The following is a 6000-nucleotide window of genomic DNA, read 5'->3' on the forward strand; positions in this document are numbered from 1 at the left end:
CAACTAATAATATTGTACTAATTGATGTTGCACCATCCACCTCCACTAATAGGCCTAAATAATCATTTAAGCCCATTAGTAAATAAAGGCTTGGGCCTTTGAGAGTCGTTAAAAAATTGGGCTCGCATTTTTCTAATTTTGAAACTACTTAATATCACGAAATAAAAATAAATCTAGAAAGTCTAGAATTTCCATTTATATCACAAAAAATGCTTCGAAGCTTAGAAAAATCCCTAGAAAAATTCTGGAGATAAATTGAAAGACGAGGAACTCAGACAAAATATTTGGAGCTCAAGAAAAGATTGTTGAGAACTTGCAACATAAAGATTAAGGTCAAGGAGGTAGACATTAAATTCCAGAAAGAAGTTGGAAAATCCCTAGAGATAGTTATTCGACTCCTAAACGTATTTAAAAAAAGGATTTTGCACATAGATACATAAGGTGCGACCGGCATGAATGCAACAAACATGTTTCTACCTTAAGATAAATTTTAATTTAATGAAAATTTATTATTTCCCTATGTTTTCATCAGCACAAAAATACAAAACTAAATCATTTTAGCTCTATTCAAGAGAAGCAAATTTTAGGGTGTTACATGGTTCCCCTTTTATAGGGCACTGTTTGCTACCATCTACTTTTACATTTCTACCCCATGATAGCTAGAGTACATCCTAGGTATATCCCTACAACAGTTACATCCGCTAGGGGCAAGGTGGGCATACTCCTCTCGCACCGACTTTTTCTTCATGGGCCTTAGCCGTAGGTTCTTGGGAGGCCCATATTGGGCCTAGAGTGACAGCGCAAGATGTTCTTCTTATCAGCAGAGGCTACCTAGCCATTGCTCCAGCTCTCCCAGCCTCTGTCGCATTCACCCAGGCTTCTAGCCATCTTCGCCTCCGCGTGGGAGCCTTCACCGGGCGTGGCATCCATGGCGAAGGCAACTACTTGTCTTCGACTTCGCATCGTAACCTTCATAGGGTGTGGCCTCCATGGTGAAGGCATCTGCCTATCTTCCCTGCAATACACTCATACATCTTATCAACGTCAGTTTCCCTTATTGTGAGCCTTGGCCTTCGCTGCTCGTAACCATGTCCCAATATTCCTCAACCACCTCGATGAAAAGCAGAACTTTTGTCATTATTTCCTTCAAGTGCTTAGAGATAAAACTACTATGGATATGGTGGATTGCCAAATTCTAGAGGAAGCTAGCTGCCGCAGGGTCAAAACTGTGGCAAACATGTTGTTCAAGTCGGTATCAGAGTATGGGGTCTCCATTGGCTTAGGTGGGCTTAGGAACACAAGAATCAGGCAGAGAAGTTGCAATGGTTTATCCTAGTTCAGGCCAATTTGGTCCCTACATCCAGCAGCTAATGATTCTTATACTTAAGAGCACCCAAAATCTAGGGGGTTACAACAGAGTATAAAGGAAGAGAGTTTGGTAGGGGTATTAGCTCAGTCCTAATCCAATGGTTGCCTCACTGCCGATAGAGTCTCGCCCTCATCAGAGAGGAAGGAGACGGCAGGATGTAGTGGAGGAAGGGCTCTCGATGCCCCTCTTTGGGTTACCTTGCTCTTAGTGTAGAGCAGAGGCAGACAGAATGGACTAGAGATCGAATCAGGTATCTCCCCCTCTAGGTCCAACCTTATCCCTTATATACTAGGATAGATCAGGTACAAGGTGATTTGGGGGTTCTAGTCTATGGTCTACATGCGCTGGAGTCTCAGAGGAGCAGTTGATAGGGGCATGCCTTGGAAGCGATGCTAGGGAGCCCCTAGGCATCGGTAGCCTAGGGCTTGTCTTCTTGTGCCTGGTCCTTGCTAGCATTGTTAGCCGGGTAGGAGCCAAGGACCAGGCCTAGTAGTGCCATAGATTAGGAGCCTAAGGCTTGGGGAAGCCCCTGAGCCCCGGGCAGAAGCTGCAGTCGAGTCTAGCTCGGTTGGGTCTTTCTACTAGAGGGTGTGCGTGAGCATGCCTGATGGGCATAGCCCTTGAGCCCCTGGCCAATCCTGTATGTTAGGATACCTGTATGTTAGGATCTCATTCAGGAACCACTAGACCCAAGGCTTAAGATACCTATATGTTAGGATCTTGTCAGGAGCCCCTGATCCCTTCATGGCCTCACTTGGCGTGATTGCGACAAAGGGCTAAATTTGATCTTCTAGTGACCGAACCCTCCTTGGTTGGGACAGCTTCTGCTGGTGAGAGTGTTGTGTCCCGCTTAGGGCCTTCTTCTCCAGTGTGATGGATGGTGCCTGGCTATCGAGGCTGAGTGAAGGTGGCGCTGATCCCTTCATGAGTCTTTGTTGCATGGGTCTTTGACTCGAGTGAGGGCTTTGTGAGCGCATCTGGTAGTCACCGACCATAGGGTCTAGGACACCCTCCTTTCTAATTGGAGCCTACCATGGGCTGGGTGATCGAGAGCACTAGGCTTTGACTCGGGGCCACCTGATCATCTAGAGCTACACCCCCTTCTAAGGGCTATGATAACAAGTCCTAATCCTCTCAAGCTAGCCCTCTGGGTCTAACCCTCTATAGCCAAAGATCGAGGAAGTGGGAGCGCGCCGAGTCTTGGATGGAGGCCCTTGTTGGGCCCACTACCCAGCGACTCCCGACCAACTCTAAAGAGTTGGTTGGTTTTTATGGGATGTGCCACCCAAGCGCCTATTGATCGGAGGGTCGGGCTGCTCCATCTGGGGAGCAGGCATAGCCCCGAGGCCACTGTGGGACCTCCTTGCTAGCGAAGAGGAGAGCTTATAGGTGTGTCCCATCCACTGACGCCTTGCACAGTTGGTTGATGGCATCTGGGCCATCATGCCTGGTGGAGGAGTTATAACACGCGCATGTGTCCCTACGCCATCCTGTCTTGTCTAGGAGATGGGACATCGGGGCCACGTGGAGTGGATCTGGTGGCAGCGGTGGATCTAAGCCATCGATGATAGCTGGTGGGCCCAGGGGGAGGCGGATCCCCCTAAGTCCTATGAGGAGGTGTGCGCGGAATGGGCGGCGCTCGCGGCTCAGCCCAACAAGGTCGGGCCAATAGGGAGGCAGTGGTTCGCCTCTATCTTAGGTCTGGCAACCGCCGCCACACCACATGATGGTGCATGGGATCATGGGAGCATGGCTACCACTGCTCTCAGAGTACAAAAGCGGAGATGGAAAGGTGGAGAGAGGGAGTAACCTTCTGCTTCCGGTGAAACCTTTCCTCTTCCTATGACCTCTGCTTCCTTCCATTCCCGCACATCTACTTGCTACCCCTTGCCCATGTCTTCATCCCCATGGTGGAATGGGGGCCATCCAGGGTCACCAAGGTGGAGATCAGGAGGATGGAGGAGAATGGGTCGGCACCAGAGGAGGTTTTGGTGGTTGGCTGGCGCCCCCTTGTGTTGGTGAGCTAGCACCCGCACCTAGGGATGGGGAGATCATCTCCTTCACCACCTTCCACCATCTAGGGCTCAGCCTTCCCCTGTACCCCTTCGTGCGAGGCCTTCTGTTCTTCTATGGCCTTCGGCTTCATGACTTGACGCCAGAAGGGATCGTCCACATTGTGACCTTCATCATGTTGTGTGAGGTGTTCCTAGGATCGCTCCCCATTTCACGCTCTAGATGTGGCTATTCTAGGTGGTGCCATCATTCCCTGGCGGTGCATTCCCAGTGATGGGGGGTGCCTGGATCCAGGTGCATCCGCATGATACTAGTAGGTACCTCGCCCTTGCTCGCTCATTGAGGTTCAATGGTTAGATGAACTGGTGGGAGAACTGGTTCTACCTCCCCAACATGGTCCCGGTGCTGCTTTTCTTTGCAGTGGTGAGGCCAGGAGGTGTCACTCCAGAGTCATGGTGGTTGTACCCCCTGGCTAATGAGGTTGTGGATGTCCCTGCTCTTGTTGGGGCTATCGAAGCCTTGAGAGCATAGGGGCTGACTGGGCCGGTCGTGGTGCGGACGTTCATCCATCGCCGGATCCTCGCACTAAGGGAGCGGGCGCATCCGCTGTGGCTACACTAGGGAATCTCTGACCCAATGATGGAGTTCCATTACCCTATCTCAAAGACGCTGCTCCGATTGCTGATGCTCGAGGCTGTTGATGTGAACTACCTAGGGGCGGGCATTGGCCCTCCCCCTTCAGCGTCGATCACCCTCCTCTAGTGGGTGATCCATTCGTTGGGGTGATGTTGGGGCCCTGGCTCCACCTTCTGAGGTGGAGTGGACATGGACACTAGCGCCCCGATCAGGGATACTAGTGCCACCCATGTTGGTCTTTGGTCTGCCCATGGAGGCAGTTCCAACTTTGGCTATGGCCCTAGCTCTGGTGGCGATCCCGGTTCTGGCGGCGGACCTAACCCTAGCGGTAGCTCTGGCTCCGGTGGTGATCCTAGCTCTAGTGGTCCATGTGGTGGAGGTTGGTGATGGGTCCTAGAGGCAATGGAGGAGTCCCACCAGATGCAAACAGAGCCCGCCTCGCCGATGGTCTCCTCGAAGGGATAGGTATGAGTTGTCTTCGCATTTCTTCATCCTTGTCACTGCTTCTTATGTTATTGTCTTCATCATGTGCAGGGGCTTCCTCGAGAGGACGTTTGTCGAGGTTGGTTCTTTAAGCAGCGCTGAGCCTCCCTGACATCAGGCTCACCTGCTGCCGCCTTCTCTGTTGGCGATAGGTTTGAGTTGGCACGCTCCATCACCAGGGGTGGTTCCCTATGATGTCTCAGTCACTCTCCTAGTGGAGATAGTCAAGGCACTATGGAAGGAATAGGAGGATGCCCTTGGGGCCACCGAGGACGCTTGGAGGGAGGTCAAAGAGGAGTGGCTAGCAGCGGTGATGGCAGATAACATTCATGATGTGGCACAGGCAGAGGCGATCCATTTGAGGGAGGAGCTCAAAGGTATGGATCATTCCCTTCCCTTCTTGCTTCATGCTGATCCTGGCCCATGGGCCACATATATAGTGTTTAGCCCTGACGCCCTTTGTTTTTTTATGGTGCAAGGGTGAGGGAGGAGGTCCGCCACTTGATGGAGCAGCTTTAGAGGTCCTAGGAGGAGGGCAGGCTATGAGCCCTCCTCGAGTCTCGGGGCGCAGAGTTGAGGAAGCTTTGTGTCGCCGCCCTTGGAGCTTGCCGCGCCCTCTTCCCGTGGGGGTGTGCACAACAATGCTAGGAAGGTGAACGAGCACCTCCGTGTTGCACCGGTATGCTTCTATGGGGCCATAGAGGATGGTGTCCGGTAGGGGGTGGCCTCCACACTGGCCATGGTACACTTCTGCTTCCCCAACTAGGTGGATGTTCAGGAGGTAGTGGAGGGTCTCCCTAGGAACACCGACGACACCGACATGGCGCTCATGATACCCTAGATGGAGGAAGCCGCCGATGCCGTCCTGAGGATCGCTCCGCTAGACGTGGTCCTCTGTGGCCCCTCACTGGGCCACGAAGGGTGATGGTCGCATGTTGTGCCTCCCCACCCATGCCTGTGAAAGGAGAAGGATCAACCAGCATGTGCCCTATGGCCAAATAGTGGTGTGAAGTCCCCAAAACAATCTAATGTTCTGGTAAATATTAAGTTCATCTGTTTGTCGTTGCTTTGCCGCCCCTATTTTTCTGCTTCTCAGGTGCTATCGGTGCTCACCTCTTTTTTGGTCAGTATTTGGGGCCTCATTTCCCTCTAGATCCTTGGCCTTGCCTTGGGTGGCCAGGGTTCATAATGATGAGGACATCACCTACCTGGATACAACCATATTAGCAACTTGACACGACGATGCAACCGTTCATTCAATAAGCCCTAACTAAGCATAATAGTATTAAGCTCAAAGGGTTTATAGGATTGTGGGTAAACTAATCTACTATTTTTTGGCTTTTCTGGACTATAGGAAAAATTAAAAATAGCGGAGGATTCGAAGTCTCTCACCGATAAACCTTGCTCTGATTACCAACTGATATGAACCCACTATGGTGAATCCCGATCTTTTGATGAGAGAAGGTGGATAACTCGATTTGGGGATGGAGATGGCGTTC

Source organism: Miscanthus floridulus, chromosome 2, assembly GCF_019320115.1.
Source record: "Miscanthus floridulus cultivar M001 chromosome 2, ASM1932011v1, whole genome shotgun sequence".
NCBI classification, from domain to species: Eukaryota; Viridiplantae; Streptophyta; class Magnoliopsida; order Poales; family Poaceae; genus Miscanthus; species Miscanthus floridulus.